Below are 19,807 nucleotides of genomic sequence, written 5' to 3' on the forward strand. Positions count from 1 at the left end.
GAGAAGGCCCGCTGACCTTGGACCTCGGGGGAGAACGATGGACTCCACACAGAGGGGCTGAAGTGGGAAAGGAGAGACAGGAGAGGGGAGAGGGGAGGAGGAGTGGGAAGGGGAGGGGACAGGGGGATGGGGAGGGGGGCAGTGGGCAAGGGGCGAAGGGAGAGGGGAGAGGGGAGACATGGGAGAGAGGAGAGAGAGGGGAGGGGGCAGACGGAGGGAGAAGCAGCCCTGGACCCACGCCCTCCTGAGACTGGCCCTGCCTCTCCATGGTTTGTAGAAGGCTGTGAATCCCCTCTTGGTTTAACCTGCTTTTCTCTTTAAGTGGCCTTTCTCTTACTTTCCACTGAAGAAATCCCAGCAAACAGAGGCCCAAGGACCACAGATGGTGAAGAAGGACAGAAGCCAGAACAGGTGTAGCCAGAGTCCCCCTGACTCTCACTCTCTGAGAGGCGAGGCTTGCAGGTGGGCCCTGGGCGAGGTGGGCTTCTTCAAGCCCAATCACAGCCCACAGCCTCGCCCATGGAGACCCCAGGAGGACTGTGTTGAATAGGTGGCCCACATGGTCAGTGACAGATTTCCAGAAATCGGATTCAAGGAATGTCTTGGGCTCAAAGGCTCAGCTGCTGGCCTTGAATGTGGAGAGGGCTCCACAGGCGGCAGTCCAGCATCTCCCATCCTCACCCAACTCCTTGGTCACTGATATCTGAAGACCCACCACAAATGTATTACCCTAGAGAAGCCACAATACATCTACCAAGTGATCTTTTCTAAAACATAAATATGGCCGTGTCACTTCCTGCCTAAAAGCTCACGATGATTTTCTATCCTCACCCCTTCATTGTTAGTGCCGTGTCCATCTCCCAGACTTCACCCCTCACACTCACCCCTCCAGACACCCCTGCCTCCAGCCATCGTGAACCACAGGCAAGGCACCAAACTTCCTACCTGCTCTGCCCCCGTGCCTTTGAAGATGACTGTCTTGGACTGCTCTAACAAAAATACTGGGGGTTGGGGGTCGCAGGTTATGAACAACAGAAATTTATTGCTCACAGCTCTGGAGGCTGGCAGTCCAAGGTCAAGGCACCAGGAGATTTGATGTCTGGTGAGGACCTGCATCTTGATTCCTACATGGCACCTTCTGACTGTGTCCTCACATGGTGGAAGGAATGAGGAACCTCTCTGGGGGCCTCTTTTATAAGGACACTAACCCATCCATGGCACTCCACCCTCATGACCCAATCACCTCCCAAAGTTCCCACCTCCTAATACCATTACATTGGAGGTTAGGCTTCAAAATGTAAATTTTGAGGGGACACAAATATTTAGTCTACAGCAATGCTAGACCTGCTACCTGATGAACTCCTATTCATCCTTTAAAACCCTGTTTAAATATGTCCAAAGCAGATGCATCCTCTCTCCTCTCAGCCGAGTTGATGGGTCTTGCCTTCATGTCCTCACATTCTCTATCATTTCCCAACCACAATGAGCCCCCTCCCACTGAACCACAAGCTGCCCCAAAACTGAGATGCTGTCTTGTTTGTTGCTGCATACCTGGGGTGTCAAGCCCAGTGCCTGCCCCGTGCCAAGCTCAGGAGCTCTTTATTGAATGAATGTGAGGTCCCCTAGTCCAAGCTCCAAGGGAAGGAGTGCAGAGATTGATTAATCAGGTTTGCCACAGATGGCGCATAGGGGAATGGAAGTGTTAGGTTGTGGAGGTGCCATCTTGGTCTAGGTTAACTCCAGACTTTTGAGAGGTGGGGATTGATAAGGTGGAGGAGCAGGAAGGTCCGTGGGAGCTGAGAGGCTGCCAGGGAGAGGCCTCTCTAAGTCCTCAAGCCGGTGGACTGAGCCTCTCTAGATATCTGTTCAGGAAGAAGTAACCCTTCTACCTGAAGCATGAGACCACATTTCTGGACACGGTTTCTACCTGAAACAAGAGCCTGTTCTTCTCCAGCCTGTCAGAACTCTGATTACCTATCTTGTTCACCAAAAATGATTGATGTGTACCTGCATTTTTTAAGACCCTAGGACTTGAGTGAGGTGGGGACTTATGCTCCAGATGCTAGATGTTGTCTTAATTGCAGATGTTATGGGAAAGAATGAGGCAACTTCCTTAAGAGGATCCCAACCCATTTAAGCTGTTGGGTGGTGGTGTTTGTGGTGTATCGCTTTAAGCAGTTTGAAAGACAAATTCTGGTCTTGATTTTCTGCACCTCAGTGGTTTTTTATTTATGTTGTAACCATGTGATGTTTATGTATTTGGTAGTGCCTCTTTCTGCTCCACGCAGTGCTATTGGAGTCTGCTGCTGGTAGGGAGGTGACACCCTATGAATGTTTTATCAGCCCGCGTGGGTGAGTAAGGAAAATGAGGCCCTTGCAGGCTCTGACAAAGTGGACTGGATGCTGTATGAAGGAGGGGGCACACAGCACCTTTGTTCTCCTGGACAAATAGGAGAGATACTGTGAACCTGATGCTTTATTAGAACACAAGAAGGAAATTAGCTCCTTTTCATCTGCCGCAGTGGATGATGGAGTGTCTCCTCGGGTCTCCTCTGCAAAGTCCTGCAATGAGTCTGTGCTTCAACCGTGTTCTCTGGCAAACATGAAGCAAGGACAAATGGGAACCCAGGCAGCAGGAAATGGGGAGGGTGGCAAATCCACCTGCACGTTGCAGGTCACACCCAAAGAGGGATCACAGCCCCACTGCCGCTTCTGGGTGTGTCTCTGGGTTTGAGGTCTTTTTATGCATTGTGTGTGAAATATCTGCAGCTATCGTGCAGAATTGAATGGCTTTGGAGCCGGGAGGGCAGCTAGTAGGTCTGGGATAAAATGCTCTATATCCTCCATCGAATGCACAATCCATGTGACATGGAAATGGTAACTAAACAAAACTTTGTGCGTAAATATTCATCGCAGAATTATTCCTAATAGCCAGTAGGTAGAAACAGCCCAGCTGTCCATCAACCGATGGCTGGATAAACAATGTGTGGTCCATCTATACAATGGACCATTCTTCAGCCACATCAGGGAAGGAAGCACTGGCACCTGCTGCAACCCAGTGAATCTAGAAAACATGATGCTGAGTGAAAGTCGCCAGACACAAAAGATGATTTATCAGATGATCCCATTGATATGAAAAATCCAGAGTAACAAATCTACCCAGACAAGAGTAGCTTAGCTGTGGCTGGCAGGAGAGGGAAAGGAGAATGATTGCCAGTGGCTGTGGAGTTTCTTTTGGGGATTTTGTGAATGTCCTGGAATTAGTGGTCTTGGTTGTACAATACTGTGCATGTGCTAAGTGTCACTAATTGTAAATGCTACATTTTGTTTTTTACCCCAGTGAAAATGATAACTAATAAACAATTATGTACCACTTGTTGAGTTCTTCATATACGTTAGACATCATGCTGAAGGCCTGACACGTTCACCCTTACTTGCTTTGTCTCCATGGTGAAATCAGCATTCTTATCCTTGTTTTATAAATGAAGGCCCGAGGTAGGGGAGCTGTCTTCTGATAGGGAGAGGACCTCAGGTTTTAGTCTAGCTGTTGCTCGTGACGTCATGCTTTTCAGTACTGACAACGCAAGGGTCTCATCGTCAACTAATTTAGGGGACCATCCTTCAGACAAGTCAACCCAATTGACCACAGGGCATTTTAGAGCTTTGGAAACACTAATGAACATTTTGAATCCTTAAGAGTGGGATCTAAGGTGCTGTTTTCTCAAATGTATTTAGACAAATGATAATTGTTTCAACCACCTGTTATCATGTGAGGGGAGGTGGGCAAACACTGGTCTCAATTAGCCCCCTTTTGCTCAATTGGACCATGACAGGGAGGGAAGATCCCTTGTTCAGGGTGACAACTAGTGAAAAGGAGTAAGCATTGAACGAAGAGGCTGGATATGGGGAAACAGAGACAAAGCAAGACTAAGTGGCCACATCAAGTCATCCAAAGTCAGAAAGCCTGGCAGAAAATGCAGGAGGGAGACAAATTGCATCACTGGAACCATCCATCCATCCATGCATCCATCCATCCATCCATCCATGCATCCTTCCATTCATCCATCCACCCACCAATCTATCCATATCCATCCATTCAACCACCCATCTATCCATTCATTCATTCTTCCACCTATCTATTCATCCACCCATCAATCCATCCATGCTTCCATCCATCCAACCACATTCATCTATCCTTCATCCATCCATCCATTCATCCATCCATCTGTTTATTCAGAAAGCATTTTTTGAGGCCCTTCGATGTATGCAGCAGAGTTAGCATGATTGAGGTTTCAGTAGTGAAAAAAAGATGTCCTTTATTAGGAAAGATAGACAGAAGTCCATAAACAAGCACATGCACAGTGTGTCAGAGGTGTCCACGGATGTGAAGAAAAATAAGAGGCTAGGATTAGCCTCTTATTTTTACATACCTGTAATCCCAACATTTTGGGAGGCTGACGCGGGTGGATCTCTTGAGCCCAGGAGTTGGAGACCAGCCTGGGCAACATAGGAAGAGCCTGTCTCTACAAAAAAATGCCAAAAAAAAAAAAAAAAATTAGCCAGGTATGATGGCATGCACCTGTAATCTCATCTACTTAAGAGACTGAAGTGGGAAGATTGCTTGAGCCTTGGAGGAGGGGGTTGCAGTGACCTGTGATCACACCACTGCACTCCAGCCTGGACAGCAGAGTGAGACCCTGTGTCAAACAAACAGAAAAAGAAAATAGTGTCAGGAACCAGAATGTGACAAGGCAACCACAGCTCCAATCAGCTATTTCCAGTGGAATCAACCACAGAAATGCCTCTTAACCAAAAGTTCTTCCTTATTGGAACCCAAACATGCCCCGCTCTTACTTTTGCCCCTTGATGCTAGCTTTGCTACAGACGATAGATTCTCTCTTACCTCATGCCGATATCCCGTATCTGATCGGGTCCTCGCTGAGTCTTCTCTAAATGAAGGGCCTCAGGCTCATGGTCCTTGGCCTCCCCTTTTCCTGCACTCACCCAGTTCTCAACATCCATTCACCAGATGACGCCTGTGGGCTGAACCCAGTGTGAAGGGCTCACTGAATGAATGTGAGACCAAAACCTCAGCTGGTCTTGGTCTTTGGGTTGTTCCCTTGTCTCTGGGAGGGGGAGAAATAAAGACAGTGCAAGCGTGATGGGGTGAGGACGTTAGATGTGTTCCGCCCCAGGCCTCCTTCCTGTAGGAGCCTCCAGTTGACGTCCCTGCCTCTCCTTGGACCCTCTGCAATCATCCTGTCCAGTGCTAGGTCCAGAGGGGTCTTTCTGGAACTTGAGGCAAGAGAACACCATCACATCAATGGGGTTGGTGGAAGGGGGGGAGGTGTAAGCAAATCGTGGCAAGTTTACTTTGTCATAATTTTTGCATGAGCTATTTCACATTAAAATCATTTTGATAAATTCTGTGTAATAAAACAAACAGTGCCTTTCATGTAATACCGCATGAAAATGTGAACTGGTGAGTTGCGTGGAATGGGGTGAGCTGGTGTGAAGTCTCTGCCTGCTTATGGAGGCAGCTGGGGTGTCTCGCCGGCCTGAAGGCCTAGGCAGCCAAGCATGATCAACGTCCTGGAGACGCTAGAAGGCCGGGGTGCAGATCCGCTTCTTGAGCTAGAAACGAGCTGACATTTCCCCAGACGTGACACCACTGCCCGAATCACACTCTTAGTGGAACGGGGCAGGGGTGCCATTTATAAACTCGCCCAGTAATGGCCGGAGCTGGGCTGGACCTCAGGGCGGATGGGACACCTGGCCCAGGCAGGCTGGAGAGAAAACAATGCACAGTGCCCTGCTGAGGTGAGGGGATAGTCAGGCCCCTCAGGTCTGAAGAGCCATCACCAGGGTGGTTGGCTCTCAACACCCTCACCCCAGGGCCCCCATTCAGGGGCTGGTTCTCCCTGGGAAGGCCGCGGCTCTGCTAAGGAGGACTGAGCCACAAATCCAGGAAGAGAAATCTGAGCCTATTGCTCTAAGCCCCCATCCTCTAGCTCTTTTGTGACACGGATGCAGTTCCCTACCCAATCTAACCCAGCCATTGTAAGCCAGGGATGCTGATGGGGCTATGATCCCGCTAGAGTGAGGATTCCCCAGGGAAGGCTGGTCGGCAAAGAGACTGCCTCAGCTGTGCCTCCAGATGAAACTGCCTTGTGTTGCTCAGAGATGAGCAGCAAGAACACACATGTTTACATGTGCACCATGTACACACATGCATACACATACATCTATGCACACACACTCACACATTAAATACATGTACAGGCATACATACATACACTTATACACACACATAAATGTACACATGTGTGCACTAGCACACTACACAGGCACACACATATATGCACACGTACTCTCCCAGCCACACACAAATACATGCAGACATATGTACACTCACACATATATACATACACACAAACATGCACTCATGCATACACATGAACACACATTAACACTAGGCACACACCTCTATACACACATGTATTCACACACATGCATGCACGCATATACCCCACACTCATATACCTGGGTACTCATAAACACACACGAACGCACACTGTACCCTTGGCAGGGGGTCAGGGCCTGGCCTGTGTTGTGGGCCTTGGAAGCAGAGCCTGGTGTGGAGTTCGGAGATCCCTGATCCCTGACTCTCCCAAGCCCCCAGCCCATAAATTGCAGCCCAGCCCTCTGGGAGCTGCAGCGGCTTGCCAGGTGAGGAGGGCACTGTGGCAGGTGTGGAGGCTGAGCCAGCCTCTGGTGCTCACACCTGAGTATCAGGGCACCAATTATTACCTGCCCGAGCCAGGCAACCAGGCAAAGAGACAACCTGTGACATTTTGGGAGCTGAAAATGGAAGTGGGATGAAAGAGCAAGGTAAGACACTTTAATCTGTGCCCTTTCATAGTGAGCCTGTTAACTAGAGAAAGTCTAAGAAAGGGATCTAATTCGTGAGGCTGCAGGGAGGGGAAAGGCGGGACAGAGGAGGAGAGGAGGGTGCATCTTCCTCTGGTCCTGCCCTGCCGTGCCTCCTCCAGCCCATCCTCCTCCAGGGTCCCATCCAGGACTGGTCCCCACCCACTCCCAGCTTGCAGCCTGGGGAGCTCAGGCTCCAGCCTGGCCGGGCTGCTGCAGCCACTCCCGACCACTCGCTGCTCTCCTGTAACTGTGACTCAAAGTCCACCTGCTGCGCTCCAGACCCTGGAGCCCAACTGCCCATCAGACAGCCCAGCCAAACGGGAGGCAACTCCTTGCCGCCAGCCCCTCACCTCCCAGGCAGACTCCTCTAAAGTCCTCCTCCCACAGCAGCTCAGGGCCCTCCCAGGACTATCCAGGAAGCCAGAACCGTGCGGGTGCACCTGGACTCCACCCCTTCAGCCTGCCCTGCAGGTGGCTCATGGGTCAGTCCTGGAGACACCACCCAGGACTCCGAGCTGAGGACACAGAGGGTGTCGCAGCTGAGGCCTGGGTCACACCACACACCCAGAGGCAGAAGAAGGTGGGAGAGGCTGGTGCACATGGCACACGGCTAATGTGGGTTGTCTGCAGAGGCTTCTAACCCATTGTCAGTTTCTCTCGGTTTCTATGTGGATGGTCATGAGGAATGATGCTTCAGACGTCAGCCTGAAAGCATCCTTGTCGGCCACATCCCAGGGGGGTGAGCTGTGTGCCTCAGTCTCATGAATGAACCTCCAGGTTCCTCCAGGGCAGGGTCCAGGCACCAGCCCCCAGTCTGAGACGGGCTCGTTACGCTGAGCTAGATGATACAGTACCCTCCCTCCTTAAACAACTCAGAGGACCTAGCCCCAGATCTGGGAGGGGCTTGCCAACTTTCCACAGCCGAGGGGCAGCAGAATCGAATCCACAATGAGGCATGAGATCATCTTGGATTCACCCCCAAGTCGCCAGCCAGGGAAAGAGAAAGTTCTAGAACTGGCAAAGAAATTTCCCTCCCGCCACTGGAGGTTGCTGTGCACCGGCTGGTAGCTTGGCCTTGTCCCCTGGCTCAGGCGAGGGTGGGGTGGGCGCCCCATTCCCAGGCCGGCCTGGACACTGAGCTCCTTCTCCTCGGGCCCCCTGCCCGGGGCCGGGCGCCCAGGGATTATCCTGCTTGCAAAAGGCCTCACGGGTGTTGTGGTTTTGGCAATTACTGAAAAGAAAGCCTGGTTATTATTCTTGTCGTGTGTGGAGAAATCTCTATAAAGTTTTACAGCCGCAAATGTAAAAGGGGTTTTTATTAGTTTAACATTCTTCCCTGTACCCTTCCCCCTCCTCCCACCCAGAATCTCACCCTCCATCTCCCGCCTCCTCGAGGCCATGGTCTCAAGACAGCTGCGGCTGGGAGCCTGGAAATACCTGCAGAGAGCCGGAGGCCCCACCACCTCCCAAGTCCTCCCAGTTCCACTGGAGCCTCCAAGCATCAGGGTCTTGTCTCCTTTCACCTCCAACGCCCAGTGACAGAGCTTCCCAGCTTCCTTCACTTACTCCACAAATGCATCGGAAGGCCTGCCCTGGGCCAGACGCTGCTGCAGGTGCTGAGACAAAGACAAGGGCAGCACAGACATTGATTTTCTGCAGGAAAAGAGAAAGATAAAATAAACGAGAAAACAAGTAAACATAACTGCAGAGTAGGTCGGCTCCAGGGCCTGCTGTGGTCACACAGGGCCCAGCCTTAGGAGGGTCCACCCTCGGGTCCAGGCTATGCTGGTGCCCTCCTGACATTGCAATGACTCGTGGGGTGCACAGATCAGGTAGGTGGTCCTGACAGGGTGAGGCAGCAGGGCAAAGGCAGAGAGAGGGCTGGTCCAGGGGGATGGTGGCACCTTTCCCAGCGTGGTCAGAAGGGAAGGGCTCCCTGCAGAGGGCCGTGGGAGCAGAGAGCTACACAGATCAGGGATTGAGGAGCACAGGGGTTGTTCAGGCAGAGGCCAGCCCAGGGCTGTGTCTGGAGAGGTGAGAGGCAGGATGGCCGTGCTGTTGGAGCAGCGCGTTCCCGTGCGTGAGGATACGGAAGGAGGACAGCCAGCTAGAAGAGACAAGAGAATGGGGCCTCCATGGCTGAGAAAGGGTTTGGGATTTACTGTGGGAATGTGGGAAGCATCATCCAACCTTTATTCTTAAGGGTGTGTCCCTTGCTGCTGCTCAGGAAATGCGAGTATGAAGGTGTGAGCTGCAGGGATCCCTGGGCAGAGGCTGCAGCCCTGCAGGGGAGGGGCCGGGCTGCTCTGGATGGGGTCAGGGAGTGGGGAGGAGCCCAGGGGAGGGATGAGCATGGGACTATTCATGGGCTGGCTGCTGGGATCCACCTCACAGCTGCCAGCCCAGCTTCCTCCTGACGTGCCCACGTGCTATTCACCTGCTGACCCAAGCTGGCGGACCTGGGAGAGACTGACTTACTTCATCAGCCTCCTGTCACACCCATTAGGTCACAGGCAGACACAGTCTGGACAGGTCCTACAGCCTTTCCTTAGGGCTGACGCCTGGCCCAGGCGGAGGAATCGCTGGGACAGAATCATACCTAGAGAAAGGTTTAGCACCACATCCTAATCAGCCAGCAGATGACACATTTACTAATTATGTCCCCAGGCAGGCAGTCCTGACTGTGCCATCAGGCCAAGAAGAAAGGATGGCAGAAGGCACGTCACCAACAAGCAACCCCAGGCCAGTCCTCAGCCTCTCTCTCTCTGCCTAGCAGAGGGCTGGCATAATTCCATTTGCTGCCTTTCAAAATATATTGAGAGACTTCAGGCTTCATCTCCAACACAAAAAGAGCTTGGAGGTTATCATTCCTGAGCTCACAAGGAAAACAAAAATGGAAATGGAGAAAACTGAAAATCAACAACTTTACTTAGCTGGATGTGGTGGCTCATGCCTGTAATCCCAGAATTTTGTGAGGCAGAGATGGGCAGATTGCTTGAGCCTAGGAATTTAAGACCAGCCTAGACAATATTGTGAGATCCCATCTTTACAAAAAAAAATAATAATAAATATAGCCCAGGTGTGGTAGTACACGCCTGCAGTCCCAGCTACGTGGGAGGCTGAAGCGGGACAACAGCTTAAGCCTGAGAGATCGAGGCGGCGGTGAACTGCACTCCAGCCTAGGTGACAGAAGGAGAGCCTGTCTGAAAAAAAAAGAAAGAAAGGAAAGAAAGAGAGAAATAGAGGAAAGAAAGAGAGAAAGAGAGGAAAGGAAAGAAAAAGAAAGAAAGAAAGAAAGAAAGAAAGAAAGAAAGAAAGAAAGAAAAGAAAGAAAGAAAGAAAGAAAGAAAGAAAGAAAGAAAGAAAGAAAGAGAGAAAGAAAAGAAAGAAAGGAAAGAAAGAAAGAAAGAGAAAGAAAGAAGGAAAGGAAGGAAGAAGGAAGGAAGGAAGGAAGGAAGGAAGGAAAAAAGAGAAAGAAAGAAAGAGAGAGAAAGAGACAGAAAGAGAAAAAGAGAAAGAAAGAAAGAAAGAAAGAAAGAAAGAAAGAAAGAAAGAAAGAAAGAAAGAAAGAAAGAAAGAGAAAGCAAGCAAGCAAGCTTTACTTAGATCCATCAAACAATCGATAACCCAGGGCAAACTCTCACCCAGACACCCAGAGACAGAGACAGGCTGGTGCAGAAAGTCACAGCTTGCTGGTGCTGAGCTGCTGGAGCCAGCAACTTGTAGGAACACTAAACTAGTAATTGATGAATTGCTGGCGGCTGAGTGTGGACTAGTTGGAGAAGTAAAAACCCGGGGGGGGGGGGGGGTGCAGGATTTTGTAGAGTTTACCTCTAGGAGCCCTAGGGTCTCAGGGTAAAGATCTGAAGATGGTACTAAAATTACTTCATGCCTCAGGAAAGGAAAGGGGAAAAGTGGTCACCTGAAAATACTCCCAGAGGGTTCTGTCCTGGGAACAAAAGTGTGCCCCCCATCCCTGCCCCCAGGGAAACAATTTGACCATAGGCTTATCTGACCTCTGGCTTTCCTCTTTCAGGAAGGGAAGAATTAAAAAGCTACACAACACTATTGAAGGCCATAGCTCAAGAACTCAGGCCCACGAAAAACAGTGAAACTTAATCATATTATACGACACTTCTCCTGCCCCCCCAACAGATTGCAACTGATAGAGCTGCAAAATATAGACTCTATTTAAGGAGTTCTTATGTAAACCTCAAAACAACAAGAGAGGAGCACACAAACAAGGAACCTCAGCATCTGGCATCAGCAAACACGAAACACAACCCAGCTCCTTGGCAGATTAACATGAAATCTCACTCGAAAAGCCTGGACCCTTCAGCTCCTATTGCCAGAGACAGCACTTCCAGCTTTCAGCAAAACATTGCAAGACAAGCCAACAGGCATGGAAAAGCGCAGTAAGAAGAAGGAGAGCAAGCACCAAAACCCAACTCAGATATGGCACAGATGTTGGTATCATCAGATGGTGAATTTAAAATAACTATGATTGAAACATTACAGGCTCTAGCAGAGGAAGGACGCAGCACGCAAGAACAGGTGGGTGATGTAAGCAGAGATGAAAATTCTAAGAATCAAGAGGAAATGATAAATCCAAACATTTTAACAGAAATAAAGAAATACCTTTGATGGACTATTTAAGTAGACTAGACACGGTCAAAGAAAGCTTTCACAAGCTTGAATATGCAGCAATAAAGACTTCACACACTGAAACACAAAGAGGAACATGTACAAAAACATGGTACATAATAAACAAGAACCATGAGACAATTACAAAAGAAGGTGTGGGTGTGTCATTGGAATAACTAAAAGATAAAAAAGAAAGAGAGGTGAGAAAATACGAATAAGAAATATTTGAAATATTTCTGAGAATTTTCCAAAACTAATAACAGATACCAAACCACAGATCCAGGGAGCTCAGAGAACAGTAAGCAGGATAAATACCAAAGACGCACACCTGGGAGTATTAAATTCAAGCTGCAGGAAACCTAAGACAAAAAGAAAATCTTGAAATAAATTGGAGGGGGTGCAAAACAAATGAATGAAAACCTCATCCGAGAATTACAACAGACTTCTCATCAGAAACAATGCAAGCAAGAAGAGATTTGAGTGAAATATTTAAAGTGTTGGAAGCAAAACCCACCAACTCAGATCTCTGTATTTAGCACAAATATCCTTCAAAAGGGAAGGAGAAATATTTTTCCAGACAGACAAAAACTGAGTCAGTGAACAGCAGAAATGCCCTTCAATAAACGGTAAAAGACATTCTTCAAAGAGAAAGAAAATTATATAGGTCAGAAACACAGACTTACATTAAAAAATAAAGCACATCATGGAAAGAATGAAAGTAAAATAAAATATTCTATTTTCTTATTCTTAATTTGTTTAATAGATTACAATTAAAAGTGATAATAGCTACAACGTGTTGGGTGATCATAGCATACAGATAAATGAAATGAATGACTGTGATATTACAAGGAGGGAGGGAAGAATTTGGAATGCTATGTTATAAAGAAACAATGCCTTCACTACCCACGATGTGATACAGCATTCTTTGAAAGTGGACTTAGATTAGTTGTAAATGTATATTTTTTATGGATGCAAATTTTTAAAAAGGGAAATCACTAATTTTTTAAAAAGAAATATAATTGATATACTAATGCAAATCAGAAAACGAAATAATAGAAAATGCTCAATTAAAACTGGAAAAGGCAGAGAAAGAGGGTAAGATTAAAAATAGAAGCAGGCTAGGCATGGTGGCTCTTGCCTGTAATCCCAGCACTTTGGGAAGCCAAGGAGGAGGGATTGCTTGAGACCAGGGGTTTGAGACCAGGGGTTTAAGACCAATCTATGCAACATAGCAAGACCCTATCTCTACAAAAAAGTTTTTAAATTAGCTAGGCATGGTGGCCTGCATCTATAGTCCCAGGTACTCAGGAGGCTAAGGTGGGAGGATTGACTTGATCTGAGAAGCTGGAGGCTACAGTGAGCTATGATCATGACAGTGCACTCCAGTCTGGATGACAGCGAGAGACCTCAAGAAAAGAAGGAAGGAAAGAAGGGAGGGAGGGAGGGAAGGGAGGGAAGGAGGAGAAAGAAAGAGAGAGGGAGGGAGGGAAGGGAGGGAAGGAGGAGAAAGAAAGAGAGAGGGAGGAAGGAATGAAGGAAAGAAGGGAGGGAGGGAGGGAGGAAGTAAGGAAGGAAGGAAGGAAGGAGAAAGGGGGGAAGAAAGAAAGGAAAAAAGAAAGGATAAGTGTAATGAAAAGAAAACAGTTACAAATATGGTAGATGTTAATGCAGCTATATCAATATTCACTTTAAATGTGAATCGTCTGAATATACCAATTAAAAAATCAGATACTGGCTGCTCTGCCTATGGAGTAACCATTCTTTTATTCGTTTACATTCTTAATACATTTGCTTATAATAAATAAATAAATAAATCAGGTACTGTCAGAGCAGATTTAAGAAAAACAAGACCCAACTATATGTTAGCTACAAGAAACCTATTTTAAATGTAAAGGCACAGATATATTACAAGTAAAAGGATGGAGAAAGATATGCCACGCTGCTAAAACTGATCAAAAGACAGCTTGAGTAGCTATATTAATTTGGGGCAAAGCAGACTTTAGAACAGGAAAAAAATTTATGGATAAAGAGAGTCATTACATAATGATAAAGGGGTTTGTCCTCCACAGATACGTAAGAATCCTTGATGTGTATGCACCTAACAACAGAGCATCAAAAAAGGAGAGGCAACACTCAAAGAACTGCAACGAGAAACAGACAAATCCACTATTAAAGCTGGAGACTTCAACACCCTCTCTCAGTAATTGACAGATCCAGCAGGCACAAAATCATAAGGACATAGTTGAACTAAACAGCACTATCAATCAACTGGATCTAATTGACATTTACAGAAGACTTCACCCAACAACAGCCAAATACACATTCTTCTCAAGCACATATGCGACATTAACCAAGATAGACATTCTGGGCCATAAAACACACCTTAGCAAACTTGAAAGAATATAAATCATAGAAAGTATGCTTTCAGACCACAATGGAACTAAACTAGAAATCAATAACAAAAGCTAGGTGGAAAATATCAAAATATTTGGAGATTCAATAACACACTGCTGAATGACACATGGGCCAAAGAATCTCAAGAGAAATTGTAAAATATTTTGAGGAAAATAAAAGTATGACCTATCAAAGTTTGCGAGATGTAATGAAGGCAATGCTTAGAGGGAAATTTATAGCACTGAATGCATATATTAAAAAAGAAGATCAAAAATCAATATTCTAAGTTTCCACATTAAGAAGCTCTAAAAAGAAGAGCAAATGAAGTTTAAAATCAGCAGAAAAAAAGACTAAGACAAATTAGAGTAGAAATCAATGACATTTAAAATGGAAATCAATACAGAAAAATCAACGGCATTAAAAGCTGGTTCTTTGACAAGATCAATAAAAGTGATAAACCTCTAGCCTGACTAACCAAGAAATAAAGAAAGGCAAATTACTTATCTCAGAGATGAAAGAAAGGGGATCCCTACTGATCCCATGGACATTAAAAAGATAATAAAGACATGTAATGAACAACTTTGTGCTCACTACTAGTTGTCAACTCTAGTTCTTTACCAGTGCTCTTAATATTATAGTGGCAGTCCTAGTTAATGCAATAAGACAAGAAAAAATGAAAGATATACAGACTTGGAAAGCAGAAATAAAATGGTGCTTGTTTACACATGACATGATTGTCTATACAGAAAATTCTAAATAAACACACACACACACACACACACCACACACCCCACCCACCCCTCTCAGAACTCATGATCTATAAAGCAAAGTCGCAAGGTACAAAGTCAATATACAAAAGGCAGTTGCTTTCCTATATATGCTATCTGTGAGAACAATTGGAATTTGAAATTAAAAGCACATCATTTCCATTTGCATTCCCCAAAGTGAAATACTTAGCTATAAATCTAACAAAATGTGTACAGGATTATGGGAGGAAAAGAAACTCTTATGAAATAAAAGAAGACCAAAATAAATAGATGTTCCATTTTCATGGATAAAAGGTCCTAATATTGTTAATGACATAGGAGGCAGGACTCAACCCCGGAGGCAGGGCTTGGACTCCAGACCAGATTGCAGACTGGCTGAAACAGGAAACAGGGAAGAGGCAAAAGCACCTCTTCATGAGACATGCCCACCAGTGCCATGTCAGTTTGCCATTGCCATGGCAACACCCAAAATGTACTGCCCCTTTCCATGACAATGGCCTAACAACCTGGAAGTTATCACCCTTTTTCTAGAAATGTCTGCATTATCTGCTCCTTAATTTTGCATATAACTAAAAGGGGGTATAACTATGCCTTCAGCACTGCCTCTGAGCTGCTGCTCTGGGCACACTGCCTTTGGGATAGCTCTGTTCTGTAGGGAGCAACACCTCTGCTGTTGCTGTACACGTCCACTTCAATAAAAGTTGCTATTTAACACCACCAGCTCACCCTTGAATTCTTTCCTGGGCAAAGCCAAGAACCCTCCCAGGCTAAGCCCCAATTTGGGGGCTCCCCTGCCTTGCATCATTAAGATGTCAATTTTTCTTACATTGATATACAGAGTCAATGCAATCCCAATCAAATTCTAGTAAGTTATTTTGTGGATATTGAGAAACTGATTCTAAATTTTATATAGAAAGGTAAAGACCTAAAAGAGTCAACACATTACTGAAAAAGGAAGAACAAAGCCAGAGGACTGACACCACCCAACTTCAAGACAAACTATAAAGATGACTGCATCAAAAGAGCATGGTATTAGAGAAAGAACAGACCAATAGATCCATGGAACAGAACAGAGTGCTCAGAAATAGACCCACACAAACACGGCTGAGCTTTGGCAAAGAAGCAAAGGCAATTCAATAAGAATGACTGCTCTTTTCAATGAATTGCTGGAGTAATTGGCCATCCACATGCCAAAAAAAAAAAAAAAATGAATTCAGACACAGACCTTACATCATTCACAAAAATTAACTCAATATGGATTGTAGATCTATGTGGAAAATACAAAACTATAAAACTTCTAGAAGATATCACAGGAGAAAATCCAGGAAACCTTGGACTTGGAGATGACTTTTAAGATACAATGCCAAGTGTGATTTAGGAAAGAAAAAAATTGATATGTTGGATTTCTTGAAATTTGAAACTTCTACTCTGAAAAGCACTGTTAAGAGAATGAAAAGACAAGCCACAGACTTGGAAACTATTGTTGCAAAACCCATGTCAGATAAAGGACTTGTATTTAAAACATACAAAGAAATTGTTTCACTCAATTTCCCAAAGTTGTTAAACTCAACGATAAGCAAACAAACCCAATTTTCAAATGAACAAAAGACCTGAACAGACATCTCACCATAGGAGATATACAGATGGCAAGTAAGCATATAGGGAGACGCTCAATATCATATGTCATTAGGGAATTGCAAAATAAAACAACAATGACACACTACTACACACCTATTAGAATGACTAAAACCCAAAACACTGACAATAGCCAATGCTGGTGAAGATGTGGAGTAAGAGGAACTCTCATTCATTGCTGGTGAGATGCAAAATGGTACAGCCACTTTGGAAGACAGTTGAGCAGTTCCTCACAAAGGTGAATAGACTCTAAACATACTCCTACCACACAGTTAATTAGTAATTGTGTCTTTAGAAAAACAAAAGCTTCACATAACTCTCTATATCAATTTTATTCATAATTGCCAAAACTGGAAGCAGCTAAGATGTGCTTCAATAGATGAATGGATACAGCCTTACACTGGAATACTACTCAGTGATTAAAAATAAATGAGCTATCAAGCCATGGAAGGACGTGGAGAAATGTTAAACGCATATTGCTAAGTGCAATAAGTCACTCTGAAAAGGCTGCATATTGTATGATTTCAATTATATAACATTCTAAGAAAGGCAAAGCAATGGAGATAGTAAAAGTTCAGTGCTAGCCAGAAGTCTGAGCTATGGCGAGGAGTGATGAGTAGGTGGAGCACGGGGGATTTTTATGTGGAGCATGGGGAATTTTTATATGGAGCACGGGGGATTTTTATGTGGAGCACAGGGGATTTTTATGTGGAGCACGGAGGATTTTTATGTGGAGCACAGAGGATTTTTATATGCAGCATGGGGGATTTTTATGTGGAGCATGGGGAATTTTTATATGGAGCACGGGGGATTTTTATGTGGAGCACGAGGGATTTTTATGTGGCGCACGGAGGATTTTTATGTGGAGCACGGGGGATTTTTATGTGGAGCATGGGGGATTTTTACGTGATGAAACTGTTCTGAAGCACAGCAATGGGCAGTAACTGCCGTTATGCATTTGTTAAAGCCCAGAGAGCTTTACCTACAATACAGAGTGAACCTGAATGTAAACTATGGGCTTTAGTTAGTTATAATGTATCAATATTGGTTCATTATTAGCAACAAATGAAGCACACTAATGCAAGACTTTAATAATAGAGAAAGGTAAAGGCACATGTGGGAACTCTGTGCTTTCTGTTCGATATATCGGTAAATCTAAAAAAATAAGTCCGTTAGTGAAAAACATATATACTGAGAAACTGTGTCAGGTTTACAAAGATGAAACAATTAAACAGTCACAGCCATTACTTTTAAGGATCCACCGTCTGGTGTAAGAGACAGCATCATACGTCAGCTTTCATGGGGAAGTCAGGAAGGACATGAGATGGGCAGCACCCAGGGTGAAACACTCGGCTGCCTGCAGGAGAGGGACCAGGAAAGCCTTCCGTCAACGCTAAAGTGTCATGAAAATACAAGCCAGTTATTATTATTGGGGTTGTTGTGGCTCCTGCGGTATCTCACTTACCAGATTTCGATATTTACATGACTCAGCTCTGCAGCTTTATTTATCCTCCCTCCCAGAGCTCTGGAAAGCAGGGAACTGGGGTTTTCTTCTAGGTGTTGGGGAAACCATTGGATAATTGTCATCAGGGAAGTTTGAAATATCACTGTGGCTGCTGTATGGTAAAGGGATTGAGGAGCAAGAGGGGAAGGCAACTCGAAGGCCAAGTCTAAGGCGAAGTGAGAATAATGGTGACTGGGGCTAAAATGCCAGCAGCAGAGACAGGGGGAGGTAAGCAGAGAGATTCAAGATGTATTCTGCAGGAAAAGTCAGCTTGCCAGGTCAAATAACTGCACAGGCCACCTGAAGGACAGAGAATTCAGTGATCATGCCTAGATTTCTGGCTTAAACAATTGCAAAATGATGAGGTTTATCAATCCGGGAAGACGAGCATTGAAAAAATAAAAGTGTGGGTTAACAAAAGTCGAATTTCTATGTTGCCAGTGTTAAGCCTGAGATGCACATTTTACATGCACATGGATATGTTATGTCAGCTTCTTGATGCAGAATTGCAGATGTCGACAAAGAACTTTGAGGTACTCCAACCTTTAAATATCAATTAAAAGAGGAGCCAGCAAAGTGGGTGTGATGTATAGCCCAGGGAAGAGAAGATAAACCAGGAGAACACACTGATAGAAAATCCAAAAGGAAAATGGTGAAAAAAGGAAGGGTCAGCTGGATCCAGTGTTGCCGTGGGATCCTGTGTGATAAGAGATGGACTTGGCAATGAGAAAAATCGCTGGAGATTTTCTCAAGATCAACATCGTGGGGTGGAGGGGACAGACGGCCAGAGGGAGAGAAAGGTGGAGGACGGAGCAATGGGAAATGGATGAAGGGTGAGTGAAAGAGGAACTAGGTATAGGTGGATCAATGGAGGGAGCGATGGATAATTGGATGGATGGGTGAATGGATACACAGATAAACTGAGGGAAATGATTAATCAATTGGTTTATAAATTGATTATAAATCAATTCATAACAGAGGAGATGCATTGATTAAAGACGGTGCCTGGTAAGGCGTGATGAAGGAGAATTAAAGGAACCTGATGCTGTGAAGCGGGTATCATTAGGTCAGATGGAAAGGTGGCATTAGGAAAGCCATAAATGAGCTGCTTCTGAGTCAGGGAGGACTTAGTTCAAAGGTGGGGAAGAAAGAGGACTTTAGAACCACTGATCCTTAGTTCACGTAGCATGATTTAAACATTTATGGATTATTCAGGGCTGTTTCCATTAAGGCAACAGAAATGCAACTCAGACTCAATTAGTAAAACAGGGAATTTATTGTTTTGAATAACTGGGACGTCTCGAGGTCAGACTGACCTTCTGGCACCACTAGATCCAGACTCCTGGGTGTTCTCAGGGCCTCCTGCTCTGCCTTCCTCCCAACTGACTTCATTTACAGAAAAATGCTAACAGGGATGACTTTTCCTACAATGGGGCAAAATTAGCTCTTACTGGGCAAAAAATCTTAGCTATTATAATGGTTTTGGGACCCCACAAGGGGCCCCAGTATATTTTTATATATAATATATATAATATATAATATATAACATATAATATATAATATATAACATATAATATATAATATATAACATATTATATATATATGCTATTAAAACATAAAACAGTGAGTAGGAGTGACTGCAGTAAAATTGTCTAAAAATCACTTCATGGGTCAATAATAAGAAAAGATTGAGACACATCAACGTATGGACAGGCTTTCCCACAGTTGACAACAAGATTCTATCCTTCTAGGAGGTCAAGTTCAGATAGAAGGCAACACCCCTTCCTAATGGTCCAGCCAAAAGTCCTAGGGCTGCCTCTCAGCCAGCAGGTTTGACCCTGGGCCCAGCACTGTGTCTCTGAGTAGCCAGGATTTAGGCATATGATCACGCTGGGGCTCTGGGGAAAGCATCAACCTCACCTGCACAAGA

Source organism: Hylobates moloch, unplaced genomic scaffold, assembly GCF_009828535.3.
Source record: "Hylobates moloch isolate HMO894 unplaced genomic scaffold, HMol_V3 SCAFFOLD_19, whole genome shotgun sequence".
Lineage (NCBI taxonomy): Eukaryota > Metazoa > Chordata > Mammalia > Primates > Hylobatidae > Hylobates > Hylobates moloch.